Source organism: Pristiophorus japonicus, chromosome 11, assembly GCF_044704955.1.
Source record: "Pristiophorus japonicus isolate sPriJap1 chromosome 11, sPriJap1.hap1, whole genome shotgun sequence".
NCBI lineage: Eukaryota > Metazoa > Chordata > Chondrichthyes > Pristiophoridae > Pristiophorus > Pristiophorus japonicus.
This window is the reverse complement of record NC_091987.1, coordinates 85,203,390-85,225,647: the sequence shown is the minus strand read 5'-3', so window position 1 is coordinate 85,225,647 and position 22,258 is coordinate 85,203,390. Positions and strand designations below refer to the sequence as shown.

The 22,258-nt window shown below is 57.0% G+C and overlaps 2 protein-coding genes across 2 annotated transcripts in view; one reads left to right on the top strand and one right to left on the bottom strand.

Annotated features, from left to right (window-relative positions):
• The window catches only part of LOC139276125 (NXPE family member 3-like), a 742,865-nt gene that overhangs the window by 229,689 nt on the left and 490,918 nt on the right, over window positions 1-22,258 (top strand). The gene's annotated exons all lie outside the window — the stretch shown is intronic.
• LOC139276127 (zinc finger protein 774-like) overlaps window positions 786-22,258 on the bottom strand; it is a 193,363-nt gene continuing 171,890 nt past the window's right edge. The window contains exon 3 of the transcript XR_011595819.1: window positions 786-1,717. The gene's annotated coding sequence lies outside the window, so the exon portion shown is untranslated. The remainder of the gene's footprint in view (window positions 1,718-22,258) is intronic.

The following is a 22,258-nucleotide window of genomic DNA, read 5'->3' as shown; positions in this document are numbered from 1 at the left end:
ACAGCACGGGATAGATACAGAGTAAATATACCTCTACATTGTCCCATCAACCATTCCCAGGGTAGGTTAAGCACAGGTTAGATACAGAGTAAATCTCCCTCTATATTGTTCCATCAAACACATCCAGGGTGTGAGTTAGGACACGGGCAGCTGAGTTTTGGATCAAATCTAGTTTATGTAGGGTGGAATATGGGAGGAGTGTGTTGCAATATACAAGTTCAGAAGTAACAAAGGCATGGATGAGGGCTACAGCTGAGGCAAGAGCAGAGATGGGCGATGTTGCAGAGGTGGAAATAGGCAATCTTAGTTATGCTGTGGATATATGGTCAAAAACGGATTTCAAGGTTAAGTATGACACCAAGGTTGCGAACAGTGTGGTTCAGCCTCAGACAGAAGTTGGAGAGAGGGATGGGGTCAGTCGCTAGGGAATGACAATTACAAATATCAAAATATTTTGCTGCCTTTTCATGTGCAAAATGTGTGGATGAGTTTTTTAAAATTAAATTGGTTCGAAAAACAGATTAACGGTTCCAGAAATTAACGGATTTCAAATCTTATGCAAACCAGTTCAATAAAGGGGTAGTTCAAAGGATTTTAGCTGAGTTTAAAGTGAGACACTGCCGTCTACCACAACCACAACTCATGTACTCAAACAGAACAAGTTTGGGGTTTGATAGGTGAACTAGGTGAGAAGTGATATAAGTTAGATTAAGAAAAACCACTAAAATGGAACAGTCGGTAACAGAGCATCCTCTGATCATGGATGAATCAAATATTCGACAGTGTTTGAAACAAAGATAATTAATTCAATATTTATGCACAATATTAATCTCCAGCACAGGTATAGGGGTTATCATCATCAGAAACAAACAAGAGCTGCCAGAATGAACATGGTTCAGTGCCCAATGCAATCACAGTAAATCCTGTTCTATTTACAAATGCAGCCTTTCTCCTCAGCCCGTTTAAAACTGAGATGTGGAAGAATTTCTTCACTCAGAGGTTTGTAAATCTGTGGAATTCTCTGCCCCAGGGAGCCGTGGAGGCTGGTCATTGAATATATTTAAGGCGGAGATAGACAGATTTTGAGCAATAATGGAGTAAAGGGTTATGGTGAGCAGGCAGGGTGTTAAGTACTCCACAAGACTGAATACTGTGAGCAAAAACTAATGTGACCTTAGTCTCTTTAATACAACTTCAGAGTGCCTAAGCAACATGGCAGACAATCTTTTATACTCCCTTGCACGAGTTGTGCAGGTGACCGTTGGGCCTCCAACAATTACACCCTCTGGTGACAAGTCTTACACAGTTACAATGTTTACACACATAACATCACTCCATCCCAAAGTCTTTGATACAAATTATTTATAAGTTGAGACAATTCGGGGCCCTACGCTTCCTGGTTGATCGTCTGAGTTCAAACTCCGGTATGGGTGAGTTGGTCGGACTTTTGCTGCACTGCGGCACAGCTGGTCTGACAGGACTGTTGGGAATGGTGGGTTCATCCTCTTGATTGATAGTGAGGTCGATTGATGGTTGGGTGTGTGTTCGTGTGTCGATGATGGTGATGTCCTCCTCAGGTTGTTCCTGGTTGTCGGTGAACTGCAGTTTGGTCTGATCCAAATGCTTTCTGCACGCTTGTCCATTCAATAGTTTGACGACAAACACACTATTCTCCTCCTTGGCCAAGACAGTGCCAGCGACCCATTTATGACCATGACTGTAATTAAGGACAAACACAGGGTCGTTAACATCAATATCACATGATACAGCCACGCGATTGTGGTACATGTTTTGCCGGTGATGTCGGGTTGCCACATGATCATTTAGATTCGGGTGGACTAGGGAGAGCCTGGTTTTGAGTGCTCTCTTCATTAACAATTCTGCAGGGGGAGCACCAGTGAGTGAGTGGGGTCACATCCGGTAGCTGAGCAGAACCCGAGATAAGCGGGTCTGCAAGGTGCCTTCCGTCACACGTTTCAAGCTCTGCTCGATAGTTTAGACTGCCCATTCTGCTTGACCATTGGATGCGGGCTTAAACAGGGAAGACCTGACATGCTACATGTCATTGAAGGTTGGCATGCAGGTACAGCAGGCGGTTAAGAAAGCAAATGGCATATTGGCCTTCATAGCGAGGGGATTTGAGTACAGGGGCAGGGAGGTGTTGCTACAGTTGTACAGGGCCTTGGTGAGGCCACACCTGGAGTATTGTGTACAGTTTTGGTCTCCCAACTTGAGGAAGGACATTCTTGCTATTGAGGGAGTGCAACGAAGGTTCACCAGACTGATTCCCGGGATGGTGGGACTGACCTATCAAGAAAGACTGGATCAACTGGGCTTGTATTCACTGGAGTTCAGAAGATGAGAGGGGACCTCATAGAAATGTTTAAAATTCTGACGGGTTTAGACAGGTTAGATGCAGGAAGAATGTTTCCAATGTTGGGGAAGTCCAGAACCAGGGGTCACAGTCTAAGGATAAGGGGTAAGCCATTTCGGACCAAGATGAGGAGAAACTTCTTCACCCAGAGAGTGGTGAACCTGTGGAATTCTCTACCACAGGAAGTAGTTGAGGCCAATTCACTAAATATATTCAAAAGGGAGTTAGATGAAGTCCTTACTACTCGGGGGATCAAGGGGTATGGCGAGAAAGCAGGAAGGGGGTACTGAAGTTGCATGTTCAGCCATGAACTCATTGAATGGCGGTGCAGGCTATAAGGGCCGATTGGCCTACTCCTGCACCTATTTTCTATGTTTCCATGTTTCTATTAACCCCAGTCCTAACCAATAACTACCGGCCCCAACCATTAACCCCAATCCTAACCAATAATCACCAGCCCCAACGCTAACCAATAACCACTGGCCCCAACCACCAACCCCTAAACCTATACCCAAATCCCAGCCTGTAACTAACGATTATTGACGGGGATCAATGGAGGACCTAATGCCATGATAAAGGAAGCATTTGAAACAATGATCTCGATTAAAGAAATAGTGCAATGTGTGATAGTGACAAGAGATTCAATCAACGAGACCATCCAAATCAGCAATGACGATTACAAAGATCAGAATATTTCAAAGGCTGTCACATGCAATATGTGTGGAGGAGTTTTAAAAAATCAGATCCAAAAAGGGATAACTGGTATAGAAAATAACATTTAAAATCTTATGCGAGATATTTCTATAAAGGGGTGGGTCTGAGAACATCCAATGAGTGTAAAGTGAGACACCACAGTTCAGTCCATCACACCCACAAGCCATGTACACAAACGGAACAAGCTTGGGATTTGATGTGATAGAATGCGAACTAGATGAAAACTGAAATAATCTAGTGTAAGAAAAGGCCCAAAAATAGAATAGTCGGTAACAGAACATTAATAAGTCTCTTATCATAGAGAAATCAAATAATCGACACTGTGTTTGAAAAAAGCTGATTTATTTAATATTTATCCAGAATATTAAACTCAAGCCCAGTTATAGGGCTATTAATGTCAGCAGAAATAAAGCACGATTGCCATAGTGAACATGATTCAGTCCTGGATGTGATGACTTCTTAGGCAGTCCCTCGTATCGAGGATGACTTGCTTCCTCACCAAAAAGGGATGAGTTCACAGGTGTTTCAATGAAGGACCTAATATTCCAGGTCCTGAACTACATGTTGAAGGGTGGAAGATGCCTGTGCATGGATTTTTTTTAATGTGTGATGGCCGTTGTACACCAGCCACCACACGGGCTTGACCAAGCTAGGTCTTGTTCCAGTGGCAACTGGAGACTAGCTCTGCTGCACTGACCTAGTGCACACACATATCACAATGTGGGCCCTCGCCTCTTCTGGGCCCCGAACTCACACCTCTCTTGGGCCCCGATCACGTCCCTCTACAATCTCTCACCGCTCCTTCGCCCCGACCTCGCCGCTCCTCTGCTGCTTGCCACCTCTCCTGCTGTACCTGCCCACGCTCCAATCAGCGACCTTGATTTTGGTGACTTCCAATCCAGTTGCCCTTCTCCAAGTCGTCGCCCTCTTGCACCAGCTCGCGCTGCTCCCTGAAGTGGCCTCCACGCTGCTCCCAGGCCGCCGCACCTCCGCTCCTTTTATGGCCTCGACCTGCCGCTGGTGGTTTATCGCAGGTCAGGGCCTCCACGCTGCCGTGATTAACAGCAGCAATAACAGCAAAATCCATCCACTGCAGGTTGTTGTGAACTCGCTGGTATCTGAGCAGAGTGCATGACTGAGCGAATCCCTTCCCACACGGAGCAGGTGAACAGCCTCTCCCCAGAGGACATGATGCGTCAGCAGATCTTTTGTGCTTTTAAAGCTCTTCGCACAGTCAGAACATTTAAATGATCTTTTAACAGTGTGAACAAGTCGGTGTGTCAGAAGAAACCCACACTCAATGCAGGTGAGCAGCCTCTCCCCAGTGTGAATGCGCTTGTGTGTCAGGAGCTTGGATAACTGAGTGAATCCCTTCCCACACACAGAGCAAGTAAACGGTCTCTCCCCAATGTCATCATCATAGGCAGTGCCTCGGAATCGAGGAAGACTTGCTTCCACTCTTAGCATGAATTCTTAGCTGGCTGTACAGTCCAATACGGGAACCACAGTCTCTGTCACAGATGGGACAGACAGTGGTTGAAGGAAAGGGTGGGCGGGGAGCCTGGTTTGCTGCACGTTCTTTCTGCTGCCTGCGCTTGATTTCTGCATGCTCTCGGCAAAGAGACTCGAGGTGCTCAGCACCCTCCTGGATGCACTTCCTCCACTTAGGGCGGTCTTTGGCCAGGGACTCCCAGGTGTCAGTGGGGATATCGCACTTTATCAGGGTGGCTTTGAGGGTGTCCTTCTAACATTTCCTCTGCCCACCTTTGGCTCGTTTGTCGTGGATGAGTTCCGAGTAGAGTGGTTGCTTTGGGAGTCTCGTGTCTGGCATGAGAAATATGTGGCCTGCCCAGCGGAGCTGATCAAGTGTGGTCAGTGATTCAATGCTGGGGATGTTGACCTTGATGAGGACACTAATATTGGTGCGTCTGTCCTTCCAGTGGATTGATAGGATCTTGCGGAGACATCGTTGCTGGTATTTCTCCAGCGACTTGAGGTGTCTACTGTACATGGTCCATGTCTCGGAGCCATACAGGAGGGCGGGTATTACTACGGCCCTGTAGACCATGAGCTTACTGACAGTTTTGAGGGCCTGGTTTTCAAACACTCTCTTCCTCAGGCAGCCGAAGACTGCACTGGCGCACTGGAGACGGTGTTGGATCTCGTCATCAATGCCTGCTCTTGTTGATTTGAGGTGGCCGAGATAAGGGAAGTGGTCCACGTTGTCCAGGGCCATGCCATGGACCTTGATATCTGGGGGGGGGCAGTGCTGTGTGGTGAGAACAGGCTGGTGGAGGACCTTTGTCTTACTGATGTTTAGCTTAAGGCCTATGCTTTCATATGCCTTGGTAAGTACGTTGACTATGTCCTGGAATTCAGCCTCTGTGTGTGCACAGACCCTGGCATCGTCCGCGTACTGTAGCTCGACAACAGAGGTTGGAGTACTCTTGGTCCTGGCCTGGACATGGCGAAGGTTGAACAGTTTCCCACTGGTTCTGTAGTTTAGTTCCACTCCAGCGGGGAGCTTGTCAACTGTGAGGTGGAGCATGGCAGCGAGGAAGATTGAGAAGAGGGTTGGGGCGATGATGCAGCCCTGCTTGACCCCAGTCCAGCCGTGGATTGGGTCTGTGGTGGATCCACGCAAGGTTCACGACCTGCATGTTGTTGTGGAGCAGACGAAGGATGGTGATATACTTTTGGGGGGCATCCGAAACTGAGGAGGATGCTCCATAGACCCTTGCGGTTGACAGTGCTAAAGGCCTTTGTACGGTCGAAGAATGCCATGTATAAGGGCTGGCGCTGTTCCCTGCATTTTTCCTGCAGCTGTCGTTCTGCAAAAATCATGTCCGCTGTGCCCCGGAGGGGACGAAATCCGTACTGTAACTCCAGGAGGAGCTCCTCGGCCATGGGGAGAAGGCGATTGAGGAGGTCTCTAGCTACGACTTTCCCAGTGGCTGATAGCAGGGAGATTCCCACAGTCGGACTTGTCCCCTTTTTTAAAGATGGTCACAAGCACTGCATCTCCAAGATCTCCCAACATGCTCTCCTCCCTCCAGATCAGATGAGGTTGTGTATTCACGCCAGCAGTGCCTCTCTGCCATACTTCAGTGCCTCAGCAGGGATTCCATCCGCTCCCATAGCCTTGTTGTTTTTAAGCTGTCTTGTGGCTTTTTCGACCTCGTGCAGTGTTGGGGTCTCACTGAGGTGGTGGCGGATAGCATGCTGCAGAATGGAGTCGAGAACACTCGAGTCAATGACAGAGTCTCGGTTGAGGAGATCTTTGAAGTGCTCCTTCCAGCAGGCCCTGACTGCCTCGGTGTCCTTGATGAGTGTTTCCCTGTTCTTGGCCAGAAGCGGGATGGGGCCTTGGGTGTTTGGACCTTAGGTGGCCTTGACTGCGATGAAGAATCCATAAGAACATAAGAATTAGGAACAGGAGTAGGCCATCTAGCCCCTCGAGCCTGCTCCGCCATTCAATAAGATCATGGCTGATCTGGTCGTGGACTCAGCTCCACTTACCCGCCCGCCCTCTCCCCATAACCCTTAATTCCCTTATTGGTTAAAAATCTATCTATCTGTAACTTGAATACATTCAATGAGCTAGCCTCAACTGCTTCCTTCGGCAGAGAATTCCACAGATTCACAACCCTCTGGGAGAAGAAATTCCTTCTTAACTCGGTTTTAAATTGGCTCCCCCGTATTTTGAGGCTCTGCCCCCTGGTTCAAGTCTCCCCGACCAATGGAAACAACCTCTCTGCCTCTATCTTGTCTATCGTTTTCATGATTTTAAGTGTTTCTATAAGATCACCCCTCAACCTTCTGAACTCCAACGAGTAAAGACCCAGTCTACTCAATCTAGCATCATAAGGTAACCCCCTCATCTCCGGAATCAGCCCAGTGAATCGTCTCTGTACCCCCTCCAAAGCCAGTATATCCTTCCTTAAGTAAGGTGACCAAAACTGCACGCAGTACTCCAGGTGCGGCCTTACCAATACCCTTTACAGTTGCAGCAGGACCTCCCTGCTTTTGTACTCCATCCCTCTCGCAATGAAGGCCAACATTCCATTCGCCTTCCTGATTACCTGCTGCACCTGCAAACTAACTTTTTGGGATTCATGCACAAGGACCAATGGTAGAGCAGTGGAGGCGTGTCCTGCACAGTTGGAGCTGTGAGCAGTGCTGAGAGCTGCTAGCAACTTGAACTCCTGCCTGGAGAGCCCTGAGACCAGCCCAGGAAGAGAAGGAAGGAAGGGGCTTCACCATCACTTTTATCCAGAGGGAGAGGAGGAGAACAGAAAACTTTCAACATCTTTTTCACCATTCTGCAAAGAGTTGGAGAGAGGGGGAAAAGACAAACAACATCCAGTGTGGAAGGAGGGAGACTCTACTATCTCTACAGGTGGGTGTGGGTGCATTTCCCAAAAAGACTTTGTTGTTTCGGTGGGGGGAGGAAAGAAGACCACTGAGGGCCGGAACATCGCGGGGGGTGTGTGTGTGTGTGTGGTAGTGTGCGTGGGGGCCGTGCTTACAACTAGGCCCCCCCCACAATTGGAACCCCCCCCCTACCCCCCACATTTGCCTAGCCTGGGATAGCTGGAGCTACCAGGCTGAAGATTGTTGTTTTTCTTAATCATCCTATTAAAGATCGTTAAGGATTGTGTGCCTGGTGGCTCCAGCTACCCCAGGTGAAGACATCTTCTCCCCCCACCTGAAGACCACCCCAAAGACTTTTGTGTTTTGCCATCTGGGGAGTGCACCCACCCACAGCTGCGAGGGGAGACCTGCCCTCGCAGACCCCCTTCCCACCCGCCTCTCTCTTTCTCTGCTACTCTGTTTCTCCCCTCTCTCTCTGAGGCCTCTTCCTTCCAAATTTGCAAAAAAAAAAAACAATTAAGACAACTGAGCAGAGGGAGCAAGGCCTCTCCCCAATTGTCAACGAGGGGAGAGGTGCCTCGTTAAGGGCTCCTCTGCTCAGTTAAATACACGAGGCCATTAAAGACCATTAAGGCCTGTGACTTTGGGGTGGGTGTAGCCCTTAAAGGGACCCCGTGATGGCGACCCCATCCACGCCGGTGGCAGGGCCAGCAAGGACGTATGCGCAGGTGGCAACCGCTTCCACAGCACCTCCTGCGCCACCCGCTGCCCTGCCACCATTTACACTTATAACAAAAAAACATGGGGTGAAGAGCTACACTCACCCCACAATGAGCATCGAGGAGTGCGTGCGGGCGATGGCTGGGGTAGTCGGCCCCTCGGCCATTGTCGCAGCCTCCAAGATGTCTGGGAAGGCTGTTTTCTTCCTGGGGTCGGAGCGGGCGGTGTCCCTGGCCCTCGAAAAGGGGCTCACGGTGGGCGGGACGTTCCTGCCGGTGGATCCTCTCGAGGCCACCGCGCAGAGGGTCATCGTGTCGAACGTCCCGCCCTTTGTTCCCGCTGGGCTCCTCCTCCCTCACCTACAACAACTGGGGGAGGTAAGGTCAGGGATCAACCCCATACCGCTCGGCCTCAGGGAGAACAGCCTGCGCCACGTGTTCTCCTTCCGCCGCCAGCTCTTTGTCCGGCTGGCGCGGGAGGACATGACAGAAGGGCACTTTAATGTGGTGCACGAGGGGACTGCCTACCGCGTCTTCTGGACGTCGGACGGCGTGCAGTGCCATGCCTGCAGGGAGGTGGGGCATGTTCGCAAGAACTGCCCCGCCTCCAAGGCCGCCAAACCACCGAAGGCGGCCAAGGCTGGCGCTGCCGCCACCCCTCCCCCTAGTTGCGTCCGCGTGCCGGGAGCCATGGGTGCGCGGGCATCGTCGGAGGCCTTTGTTTTCAGGGCCTCCGGCGGGGGGGAGGGAGAGCGTCCGACCGGAAAGAAGGCGCGGAAGAAGACAAAACATCAAGAGGCGGGTCCCCTCGGTGCGCCGGATAATTTGACCACCGCGCTCAGCCCAACCCCGTCACCGGCGAGCGCGGGGTGCCCCGAGCCCGTGCCCGAGCCCTTGAACAACACCACAGAGGGGCCCGGGCGCGGGCAAGAAAAGGAAAAGGGGGGGGCGGAGCGGGAGGCCTCGGCAGACATGGAGGTCTCCCTGACTCCGCGCGCCCCCAGGAACAAAAAGAGGCACTGCCCCAATGACGCGGAGGGGGAACAATATCCCTCCGCGGAGGAGTCGGTGCCCGCCGCGTGTCCCGCGTCCCCCACCAGCGCCCCCAAATTGCGCTGCAGGCGCGAGGAGTCTTTCCCCGGGGAGGGTGAGACAGTTGAGGCTGCCCAGCCTCTGCCTCCCGGGGATGGAGTGGAAGGTCTGCCTGTCGTGGGGGGCGTGGGGACCGCGGAGGGATGCGTAGCCGCCGGGCCGGGCGTCCCGGGGACTGAGGCGGGCGAGGCCGAAAAGGCCGAACCTGAGCCCGCCCAGCTATTACCCAACTTCCCCCGGGAGTTGCTCGACCCGGCAGAAACAAAATATATTGATTTTAATGAAACTGTAGACGCTGGGCCGGGGGGTGGCAGCGGGGAGGGGGAGGAACACCCACCCTCGCCCCTTACTTTGGAGCTGGAGCACTTGGAGGGCCTGGGGATTTCCTATGGCCGGGTCTCTCCTTGTTCTCCGGTTCCTGGGGCGGAGGGGGAACCCCTTCCGCTGTCATTTCCCGACCCAGCACCATTTTTAAAAGAGCCCAGTGGGGACTCCTCTGCCGACGATCCTGGGGGTGGGATCGGGGCAGTGCCAGGGCCGGCTGGAGCGGCCGGTTCATTTGCCGTACCTTGTGCGGTCGATGGGCCGGCTGCTGGCGGCCACCTCCCGGAGGAGGACGGGGACTCGGTGGGGGACGCGGGTGAAGACCTAGAGACCACCGCCAGGGAGGCGGTGGATCTGCTCGCGGCCGCCGCTGAGGCCCTCCTCGTTCCTGCAAAGGAACTCCGGGACTTTTTGGCCCAGAGCCGGGGTCGCCGCGACCAAGCCCGACTGGCCCTGGAAAAATGGTCCGAGCCGGAGCTGATCAAGGGGTCCGTCCGCGCCGCCGTTAAAACCTTGGCCGCGGGCGGGCCCTTGACAAAGGAGCAGCACCTTGAGCTGCGCGAGCTCGAGGGACTCCTCGCTGGGCTGCGGAGGGAGCGGAGTTCAACAAAAGACTCCGCTCCCTCCCCCACAATAGGTTAAGGTAGAGGTTGCACTAGCTTTTGCCATGAAGATAACCATAGCCAGCCTCAACATCAACGGCGGCAGAGGGGCACGCCGTAGATTTGACAATTTTTCGCTCCTGCGGGAGGGGAAATATGCGGTGTGCTTCCTGCAAGAAACCCACACCGTTCCGGGAGACGAAGCCACGTGGCTCCTGGAATGGCAAGGAGAGGTCCGCATGAGCCACCTCACCGCCATTTCAAGTGGGGTGGCCATCTTGCTGGGCCCGCATTTTCAGCCGGAGATCTTGGGGGTCGAGGAGCCCGTGCCAGGCCGCTTGCTGCACGTAACGGTTCGCCTGGGGGACGTGCCGCTCCATCTCGTGAACGTGTACGCCCCTCATCCCGGCCCGCAGCAAACGCGCTTCTTTGAAGAGGTGTCCGCTCTTCTTGGCTCCGTCGACGTCGGCGACTGCATTGTCCTCGGGGGGGATTTTAACTGCACCCTCGAGGCGAGGGACCGCTCCGGTGCCCCGCAGTGCATGACGGCGATGGAGAAGTTGAGGGACCTGGTCGGGTCCTTCGACTTGGTGGACGTCTGGCGAAATCTCCACCCCGACTCCAGCGCCTTTACTTGGGTGAGGCCTGGAGTTGGATGGTCTAGAGTCGACCGCCTTTACGTGTCTCGGGCGTACGTTTCCTGCGTCCCGGCGGCCTCCATGCGGCCGGTGCCGTGTTCGGACCACCACCTGGTGTGGGCGGAGCTCGCTTCGCTCCGCGCGAGGACGGGGTCCGCGTACTGGCACTTTAACAACCGGCTGCTGGAGGACGTGCGGTTCCAGGACTCGTTCCGTCGATTCTGGTCCGACTGGAGAAGGAAGCAGGGGGGCTTCCCCTCCTTGAGGCTATGGTGGGACGTGGGCAAGGCTCACGTCCGCGTCTTCTGTCAAGAGTACGCGAGGGGGTCGACCAAGAGGCGGGCGGCCAGAGTCGGGCGCCTAGAAAAAGAGGTGCTCGACCTGGAAGCCCGTCTCGGTCAAGTCGTCCAGGACCCGGCCCTGCGGACGGTGTACGAAGCGAAGAAGGCCGCGCTGAAGGACCTGCAGCTCGTCGGGTCCCGAGGCGCGTTCGTGAGGTCGCGGATCCGGTTCCTGCGGGATCTGGACCGCGGCTCCCCCTTCTTCTACTCGCTGGAAAAAAGGCAGAGTGTCCGTAAGCAGCTCTTGACGCTGCTGGCCGACGACGGCTCTCTCGTCTCGGATCCGGAGGGCGTCAACAACAGGGTCCGTGAATATTACGGGGCTCTGTTCTCTCCGGATCCGTCCAGCGAGGAAGCGCGTAGAGTTTTGTGGGAGGACCTGCCGAAGGTCGGCCCGGAGGGCGCCGAAAATCTGGAAGCTCCGCTAAGCCTGGCGGAGCTGACCGGTGCCCTCGCCCGGCTCTCGAGGGGAAAATCCCCGGGGCTGGACGGGCTGACCGTGGAGTTCCACAGGGCGTTCTGGGACGTCCTGGGGAGCGACTACGCGCGGGTCCTGGGGGAAAGTCTGGCGACCGGGGAGATGCCCCTCTCTTGGCGCAGGGCAGTCATCGTCCTGCTGCCTAAGAAGGGCGATCTCCGCCTCCTTAAGAACTGGCGCCCGGTCTCCCTCCTCAGCACGGACTACAAAATCTTCGCCAGGGCGATGTCTGCTCGCCTTGGTGCCGTGCTGGACCACATGATCCACCCCGACCAGTCATACACGGTCCCGGGCCGGACGATCCACGACAACATCCATCTGGTCCGGGACCTCATCCATTGCTCCCAGGAGGCTGGTCTGTCGGTCGCCTTCCTATCCCTCGACCAAGAGAAGGCGTTCGACAGGGTGGATCACGACTATCTGCTCGGAACTCTGCGCGCTTTCGGGTTCGGGACGCATTTCGTCGCCCGGATCCGACTTTTGTACGCCGCCGCGGAGTGTCTGATTAAGGTTAACGGGTCCTTGACGGCGCCCCTTCGCTTTAGGAGAGGGGTGCGCCAGGGATGCCCCATGTCCGGCCAGTTATACGCCGTTTGCGTGGAGCCTTTCCTGCGCCTCTTGCGGACGAGGTTGACGGGACTGGCTCTGCAAGGGCCGGGCGTGGAGGTCGTCCTCTCGGCTTACGCCGATGACGTGCTCCTCGCGGTAGAGGATCCCGCTGACCTGCGGAGGATGCGTGAGTGCCAGGAGATTTACTCGGCCGCGTCCTCCGCCAGGATCAACTGGGAGAAATGTTCCGGACTCCTGGTGGGTCAGTGGCGGGTGGACTCCCTGCCGGAGGAGCTCAGGCCTTTTGCCTGGAGCACGACCCATCTCCTCTATCTGGGAGTCTACCTTAGCCCCGACGAGGAAGCCTGGCCGGCGAACTGGCAGGAGCTGGAGGCCAAGGTCGCCGCTCGCCTAGGGCGCTGGACAGGACTGCTCCGAGTGCTGTCCTACAGGGGTCGAGCGCTAGTCATAAACCAGCTGGTGGCCGCAATGCTGTGGTACCGGCTGGTCACTTTGACCCCTCCCCCTGCGTTTGTCGCCAAGATACAGAAGAAGCTGGTGGACTTCTTCTGGAACAACAGGAAGCACTGGGTCTCTGTCGCGGTCTTGAGTCTCCCGCTTGAGGAGGGCGGTCAGTCGTTGGTGTGCGTCAGCGCCCAGCTCGCGACTTTCCGTCTTCAGACCCTGCAGAGATACCTTTACGTCGAGCCCCCTCCTAGGTGGTGTGCTCTGGCGAGGTATTTCTTCCGCCAGCAGCTCGACCTCAATTATGACACGCAGCTCCTGTTTGTGAACTTGGGGGGTGCCAGGACCGCCCTCCGGGAGCTGCCTGTCTTTTACAGGGAACTCATCAGGGTCTGGAACAAAGTCTCCACCAAGCGCAGCTCTCCGCCGGCTGGAGTGGCGGCCGTCCTGCAGGAGCCGCTGCTCGGGAATCCGTACCTCCACGGCCGAGGCTTCATGTGGCGGTCGGAAGAGAGGGCTGTGGCTGGTGAGGTGACCAGGGTCAGGGACCTGCTCGATGGCGGAGGAGCGGGCTGGATGGCGCCAGTCACGCTGGCGCGGCGCCTAAATTCTGCCAACGTCCGCCGCGCGGCCGATGCCATCGAGTCGCTAAAAACAGCTCTGGGCCCTGACTCCGTTAGGTGTATCGAGGAGGCTCAAGCACGTGGGGAGATCCCGTCCGAACTGACCCCCGTCCGGACGGAATTCCTCATCGGCGCCAAACCCCGGAACCTCCCTCGGGGGCCGGCGCCTCACAACTTGAGCCGCCTCGGGGAAATCCCCTCCGTGCCTTTCAGTTCCGCGCGGAGGGGTTTCCTGTACGGGCTGCTCCTGCACACCCTCAACTTTGCCATCCTCGCCGGCCGTCCGGACACGCCATGGCGCACCATCTTGCCGTCCGGAGGAGGCGGGGGTCCCCGATGGAGGGCACTCTACGCAGGGGTCCTCCCACTATTCATCGGGGACTTGGCCTGGAGGGTGGTGCACGGAGCAGTGCCGTGCAACAAATTTTTAAGCCGGTTCACGGACTCCCAGGCCGCCTGCAATTTCTGCGGTCTGGAGGAGTCCGTGTTCCATGTTTTTATTGAGTGCACAAGGTTGCAGCCCCTGTTCCATTATTTGAAGGGGCTGCTCCTGAAATTCTGGCTGCACTTCAGTCCCACTCTCCTGATCTTTGGGCACCCTGTGCGGAGGGGAGCGGGTAGGTCCGAAGGCCTCCTCGTAGGACTGCTCCTGGGCACGGCCAAGGGTGCCATCAGCCGGTCCAGGCAGCGGGCGGTCGAGGGGGTCGTTCAACCTGACTGCCTGCCTCTCTTCCGCTCTTACATCCGGTCCAGGGTGTCCTTGGAGATGGAGCACGCGGTGTCCACCGGTACGCTCGCGGCCTTCCGCGAGAGGTGGGCACCGGAGGGACTGGAGTGCATCATCACGCCCGGCAACCAAATTTTAATTTGATTTTACGTTTTAAAGTTAATTTGTTTTAATTGCCGGTGCTTTTAGTGTCCCCTTCCCTTTTATAGGGGGCACTGGGGAAAAATTGTGATTTTAGTGCCCAAAAAAAAAAACAAAAAAAAAAGAAAAAACAAAAAAAAAACACACAAAAAAGGGGGGAAAAAAAAAAAAATGGGCCTTGTAAATGTCTGGAGTGTCACCCAGGTCGGGTGGCACAGTTTAATGTTTATGTTTTCGCAGGTAGACTCTAAAAGAGTTTCATGCACAAGGACCAATGGTAGAGCAGTGGAGGCGTGTCCTGCACAGTTGGAGCTGTGAGCAGTGCTGAGAGCTGCTAGCAACTTGAACTCCTGCCTGGAGAGCCCTGAGACCAGCCCAGGAAGAGAAGGAAGGAAGGGGCTTCACCATCACTTTTATCCAGAGGGAGAGGAGGAGAACAGAAAACTTTCAACATCTTTTTCACCATTCTGCAAAGAGTTGGAGAGAGGGGGAAAAGACAAACAACATCCAGTGTGGAAGGAGGGAGACTCTACTATCTCTACAGGTGGGTGTGGGTGCATTTCCCAAAAAGACTTTGTTGTTTCGGTGGGGGGAGGAAAGAAGACCACTGAGGGCCGGAACATCGCGGGGGGTGTGTGTGTGTGTGTGGTAGTGTGCGTGGGGGCCGTGCTTACAACTAGGCCCCCCCCACAATTGGAACCCCCCCCCTACCCCCCACATTTGCCTAGCCTGGGATAGCTGGAGCTACCAGGCTGAAGATTGTTGTTTTTCTTAATCATCCTATTAAAGATCGTTAAGGATTGTGTGCCTGGTGGCTCCAGCTACCCCAGGTGAAGACATCTTCTCCCCCCACCTGAAGACCACCCCAAAGACTTTTGTGTTTTGCCATCTGGGGAGTGCACCCACCCACAGCTGCGAGGGGAGACCTGCCCTCGCAGACCCCCTTCCCACCCGCCTCTCTCTTTCTCTGCTACTCTGTTTCTCCCCTCTCTCTCTGAGGCCTCTTCCTTCCAAATTTGCAAAAAAAAAAAACAATTAAGACAACTGAGCAGAGGGAGCAAGGCCTCTCCCCAATTGTCAACGAGGGGAGAGGTGCCTCGTTAAGGGCTCCTCTGCTCAGTTAAATACACGAGGCCATTAAAGACCATTAAGGCCTGTGACTTTGGGGTGGGTGTAGCCCTTAAAGGGACCCCGTGATGGCGACCCCATCCACGCCGGTGGCAGGGCCAGCAAGGACGTATGCGCAGGTGGCAACCGCTTCCACAGCACCTCCTGCGCCACCCGCTGCCCTGCCACCATTTACACTTATAACAAAAAAACATGGGGTCAAGAGCTACACTCACCCCACAATGAGCATCGAGGAGTGCGTGCGGGCGATGGCTGGGGTAGTCGGCCCCTCGGCCATTGTCGCAGCCTCCAAGATGTCTGGGAAGGCTGTTTTCTTCCTGGGGTCGGAGCGGGCGGTGTCCCTGGCCCTCGAAAAGGGGCTCACGGTGGGCGGGACGTTCCTGCCGGTGGATCCTCTCGAGGCCACCGCGCAGAGGGTCATCGTGTCGAACGTCCCGCCCTTTGTTCCCGCTGGGCTCCTCCTCCCTCACCTACAACAACTGGGGGAGGTAAGGTCAGGGATCAACCCCATACCGCTCGGCCTCAGGGAGAACAGCCTGCGCCACGTGTTCTCCTTCCGCCGCCAGCTCTTTGTCCGGCTGGCGCGGGAGGACATGACAGAAGGGCACTTTAATGTGGTGCACGAGGGGACTGCCTACCGCGTCTTCTGGACGTCGGACGGCGTGCGGTGCCATGCCTGCAGGGAGGTGGGGCATGTTCGCAAGAACTGCCCCGCCTCCAAGGCCGCCAAACCACCGAAGGCGGCCAAGGCTGGCGCTGCCGCCACCCCTCCCCCTAGTTGCGTCCGCGTGCCGGGAGCCATGGGTGCGCGGGCATCGTCGGAGGCCTTTGTTTTCAGGGCCTCCGGCGGGGGGGAGGGAGAGCGTCCGACCGGAAAGAAGGCGCGGAAGAAGACAAAACATCAAGAGGCGGGTCCCCTCGGTGCGCCGGATAATTTGACCACCGCGCTCAGCCCAACCCCGTCACCGGCGAGCGCGGGGTGCCCCGAGCCCGTGCCCGAGCCCTTGAACAACACCACAGAGGGGCCCGGGCGCGGGCAAGAAAAGGAAAAGGGGGGGGCGGAGCGGGAGGCCTCGGCAGACATGGAGGTCTCCCTGACTCCGCGCGCCCCCAGGAACAAAAAGAGGCACTGCCCCAATGACGCGGAGGGGGAACAATATCCCTCCGCGGAGGAGTCGGTGCCCGCCGCGTGTCCCGCGTCCCCCACCAGCGCCCCCAAATTGCGCTGCAGGCGCGAGGAGTCTTTCCCCGGGGAGGGTGAGACAGTTGAGGCTGCCCAGCCTCTGCCTCCCGGGGATGGAGTGGAAGGTCTGCCTGTCGTGGGGGGCGTGGGGACCGCGGAGGGATGCGTAGCCGCCGGGCCGGGCGTCCCGGGGACTGAGGCGGGCGAGGCCGAAAAGGCCGAACCTGAGCCCGCCCAGCTATTACCCAACTTCCCCCGGGAGTTGCTCGACCCGGCAGAAACAAAATATATTGATTTTAATGAAACTGTAGACGCTGGGCCGGGGGGTGGCAGCGGGGAGGGGGAGGAACACCCACCCTCGCCCCTTACTTTGGAGCTGGAGCACTTGGAGGGCCTGGGGATTTCCTATGGCCGGGTCTCTCCTTGTTCTCCGGTTCCTGGGGCGGAGGGGGAACCCCTTCCGCTGTCATTTCCCGACCCAGCACCATTTTTAAAAGAGCCCAGTGGGGACTCCTCTGCCGACGATCCTGGGGGTGGGATCGGGGCAGTGCCAGGGCCGGTTGGAGCGGCCGGTTCATTTGCCGTACCTTGTGCGGTCGATGGGCCGGCTGCTGGCGGCCACCTCCCGGAGGAGGACGGGGACTCGGTGGGGGACGCGGGTGAAGACCTAGAGACCACCGCCAGTGAGGCGGTGGATCTGCTCGCGGCCGCCGCTGAGGCCCTCCTCGTTCCTGCAAAGGAACTCCGGGACTTTTTGGCCCAGAGCCGGGGTCGCCGCGACCAAGCCCGACTGGCCCTGGATAAATGGTCCGAGCCGGAGCTGATCAAGGGGTCCGTCCGCGCCGCCGTTAAAACCTTGGCCGCGGGCGGGCCCTTGACAAAGGAGCAGCACCTTGAGCTGCGCGAGCTCGAGGGACTCCTCGCTGGGCTGCGGAGGGAGCGGAGTTCAACAAAAGACTCCGCTCCCTCCCCCACAATAGGTTAAGGTAGAGGTTGCACTATGCTTTTGCCATGAAGATAACCATAGCCAGCCTCAACATCAACGGCGGCAGAGGGGCACGCCGTAGATTTGACAATTTTTCGCTCCTGCGGGAGGAGAAATATGCGGTGTGCTTCCTGCAAGAAACCCACACCGTTCCGGGAGACGAAGCCACGTGGCTCCTGGAATGGCAAGGAGAGGTCCGCATGAGCCACCTCACCGCCATTTCTAGTGGGGTGGCCATCTTGCTGGGCCCGCATTTTCAGCCGGAGATCTTGGGGGTCGAGGAGCCCGTGCCAGGCCGCTTGCTGCATGTAACGGTTCGCCTGGGTGACGTGCCGCTCCATCTCGTGAACGTGTACGCCCCTCATCCCGGCCCGCAGCAAACGCGCTTCTTTGAAGAGGTGTCCGCTCTTCTTGGCTCCGTCGACGTCGGCGACTGCATTGTCCTCGGGGGGGATTTTAACTGCACCCTCGAGGCGAGGGACCGCTCCGGTGCCCCGCAGTGCATGACGGCGATGGAGAAGTTGAGGGACCTGGTCGGGTCCTTCGACTTGGTGGACGTCTGGCGAAATCTCCACCCCGACTCCAGCGCCTTTACTTGGGTGAGGCCTGGAGTTGGATGGTCTAGAGTCGACCGCCTTTACGTGTCTCGGGCGTACGTTTCCTGCGTCCCGGCGGCCTCCATGCGGCCGGTGCCGTGTTCGGACCACCACCTGGTGTGGGCGGAGCTCGCTTCGCTCCGCGCGAGGACGGGGTCCGCGTACTGGCACTTTAACAACCGGCTGCTGGAGGACGTGCGGTTCCAGGACTCGTTCCGTCGATTCTGGTCCGACTGGAGAAGGAAGCAGGGGGGCTTCCCCTCCTTGAGGCTATGGTGGGACGTGGGCAAGGCTCACGTCCGCGTCTTCTGTCAAGAGTACGCGAGGGGGTCGACCAAGAGGCGGGCGGCCAGAGTCGGGCGCCTAGAAAAAGAGGTGCTCGACCTGGAAGCCCGTCTCGGTCAAGTCGTCCAGGACCCGGCCCTGCGGACGGTGTACGAAGCGAAGAAGGCCGCGCTGAAGGACCTGCAGCTCGTCGGGTCCCGAGGCGCGTTCGTGAGGTCGCGGATCCGGTTCCTGCGGGATCTGGACAGCGGCTCCCCCTTCTTCTACTCGCTGGAAAAAAGGCAGAGTGTCCGTAAGCAGCTCTTGACGCTGCTGGCCGACGACGGCTCTCTCGTCTCGGATCCGGAGGGCGTCAACAACAGGGTCCGTGAATATTACGGGGCTCTGTTCTCTCCGGATCCGTCCAGCGAGGAAGCGCGTAGAGTTTTGTGGGAGGACCTGCCGAAGGTCGGCCCGGAGGGCGCCGAAAATCTGGAAGCTCCGCTAAGCCTGGCGGAGCTGACCGGTGCCCTCGCCCGGCTCTCGAGGGGAAAATCTCCGGGGCTGGACGGGCTGACCGTGGAGTTCCACAGGGCGTTCTGGGACGTCCTGGGGAGCGACTACGCGCGGGTCCTGGGGGAAAGTCTGGCGACCGGGGAGATGCCCCTCTCTTGGCGCAGGGCAGTCATCGTCCTGCTGCCTAAGAAGGGCGATCTCCGCCTCCTTAAGAACTGGCGCCCGGTCTCCCTCCTCAGCACGGACTACAAAATTTTCGCCAGGGCGATGTCTGCTCGCCTTGGTGCCGTGCAGGACCACATGATCCACCCCGACCAGTCATACACGGTCCCGGGCCGGACGATCCACGACAACATCCATCTGGTCCGGGACCTCATCCATTGCTCCCAGGAGGCTGGTCTGTCGGTCGCCTTCCTATCCCTCGACCAAGAGAAGGCGTTCGACAGGGTGGATCACGACTATCTGCTCGGAACTCTGCGTGCTTTCGGGTTCGGGACGCATTTCGTCGCCCGGATCCGACTTTTGTACGCCGCCGCGGAGTGTCTGATTAAGGTTAACGGGTCCTTGACGGCGCCCCTTCGCTTTAGGAGAGGGGTGCGCCAGGGATGCCCCATGTCCGGCCAGTTATACGCCGTTTGCGTGGAGCCTTTCCTGCGCCTCTTGCGGACGAGGTTGACGGGACTGGCTCTGCAAGGGCCGGGCGTGGAGGTCGTCCTCTCGGCTTACGCCGATGACGTGCTCCTCGCGGTAGAGGATCCCGCTGACCTGCGGAGGATGCGTGAGTGCCAGGAGATTTACTCGGCCGCGTCCTCCGCCAGGATCAACTGGGAGAAATGTTCCGGACTCCTGGTGGGTCAGTGGCGGGTGGACTCCCTGCCGGAGGAGCTCAGGCCTTTTGCCTGGAGCACGACCCATCTCCTCTATCTGGGAGTCTACCTTAGCCCCGACGAGGGAACCTGGCCGGCGAACTGGCAGGAGCTGGAGGCCAAGGTCGCCGCTCGCCTAGGGCGCTGGACAGGACTGCTCCGAGTGCTGTCCTACAGGGGTCGAGCGCTAGTCATAAACCAGCTGGTGGCCGCAATGCTGTGGTACCGGCTGGTCACTTTGACCCCTCCCCCTGCGTTTGTCGCCAAGATACAGAAGAAGCTGGTGGACTTCTTCTGGAACAACAGGAAGCACTGGGTCTCTGCCGCGGTTTTGAGTCTCCCGCTTGAGGAGGGCGGTCAGTCGTTGGTGTGCGTCAGCGCCCAGCTCGCGACTTTCCGTCTTCAGACCCTGCAGAGATACCTTTACGTCGAGCCCCCTCCTAGGTGGTGCGCTCTGGCGAGGTATTTCTTCCGCCAGCAGCTCGACCTCAATTATGACACGCAGCTCCTGTTTGTGAACTTGGGGGGTGCCAGGACCGCCCTCCGGGAGCTGCCTGTCTTTTACAGGGAACTCATCAGGGTCTGGAACAAAGTCTCCACCAAGCGCAGCTCTCCACCGGCTGGAGTGGCGGCCGTCCTGCAGGAGCCGCTGCTCGGGAATCCGTACCTCCACGGCCGAGGCTTCATGTGGCGGTCGGAAGAGAGGGCTGTGGCTGGTGAGGTGACCAGGGTCAGGGACCTGCTCGATGGCGGAGGAGCGGGCTGGATGGCGCCAGTCACGCTGGCGCGGCGCCTAAATTCTGCCAACGTCCGCCACGCGGCCGATGCCATCGAGTCGCTAAAAACAGCTCTGGGCCCTGACTCGGTTAGGTGTATCGAGGAGGCTCAAGCACGTGGGGAGATCCCGTCCGAACTGACCCCCGTCCGGACGGAATTCCTCATCGGCGCCAAACCCCGGAACCTCCCTCGGGGGCCGGCGCCTCACAACTTGAGCCGCCTCGGGGAAATCCCCTCCGTGCCTTTCAGTTCCGCGCGGAGGGGTTTCCTGTACGGGCTGCTCCTGCACACCCTCAACTTTGCCATCCTCGCCGGCCGTCCGGACACGCCATGGCGTACCATCTTGCCGTCCGGAGGAGGCGGGGGTCCCCGATGGAGGGCACTCTACGCAGGGGTCCTCCCACTATTCATCGGGGACTTGGCCTGGAGGGTGGTGCACGGAGCAGTGCCGTGCAATAAATTTTTAAGCCGGTTCACGGACTCCCAGGCCGCCTGCAATTTCTGCGGTCTGGAGGAGTCCGTGTTCCATGTTTTTATTGAGTGTACGAGGTTGCAGCCCCTGTTCCATTATTTGAAGGGGCTGCTCCTGAAATTCTGGCTGCACTTCAGTCCCACACTCCTGATCTTTGGGCACCCTGAGCGGAGGGGAGCGGGTAGGTCCGAGGGCCTCCTCGTAGGACTGCTCCTGGGCACGGCCAAGGGTGCCATCAGCCGGTCCAGGCAGCGGGCGGTCGAGGGGGTCGTTCAACCTGACTGCCTGCCTCTCTTCCGCTCTTACATCCGGTCCAGGGTGTCCTTGGAGATGGAGCACGCGGTGTCCACCGGTACGCTCGCGGCCTTCCGCGAGAGGTGGGCACCGGAGGGACTGGAGTGCATCATCACGCCCGGCAACCAAATTTTAATTTGATTTTACGTTTTAAAGTTTAATTTGTTTTAATTGCCGGTGCTTTTAGTGTCCCCCTCTCCTTTTATAGGGGGCACTGGAAAAAGGAAAAATTTGATTTTAGTGCCCCAAAAAAAAAAAAAAACACAAAAAAAATAAATAAAAAAGGGGCCTTGTAAATGTCTTGTGTGTGTCATCCAGGTCGGGTGGCACGGATACATGTTTTATGTTTTTTGCAGTTTAACTCAAAAGAGTTTCATGCACAAGGACCAATGGTAGAGCAGTGGAGGCGTGTCCTGCACAGTTGGAGCTGTGAGCAGTGCTGAGAGCTGCTAGCAACTTGAACTCCTGCCTGGAGAGCCCTGAGACCAGCCCAGGAAGAGAAGGAAGGAAGGGGCTTCACCACCAACTTTCACCCAGAGGGAGAGGAGGAGAAAAGAAAACTTTTCAACATCTTTATCATTCTGCAAGGAGTTGGAGAGAGGGGGAAAAGACCAACAACATCCAGTGTGGAAGGAGGGAGACTCTACATCTTCTACAGGTGGGTGTGGGTGCATTTCCCAAAAAGACTTTGTTGTATCGGTGGGGGGAGGAAAGAAGACCACTGAGGGCCGGAACATCGCGGGGGGTGTGTGTGTGTGTGGTAGTGTGTGTGGGGGCCTTGCTTACAACTAGGCCCCCCCCACAATTGGAACCCCCCCCACCCCCCCCCACATTTGCCTAGCCTGGGATAGCTGGAGCTACCAGGCTGAAGATTGTCATTAATCATCCTATTAAAGATCGTTTAGGATTGTGTGCCTGGTGGCTCCAGCTACCCCAGGTGAAGACGTCTTCTCCCCCCACCTGAAGACCAACCTAAAGACTGTGTTTTTTGTGTGTTTTGCCATCTGGGGAGTGCA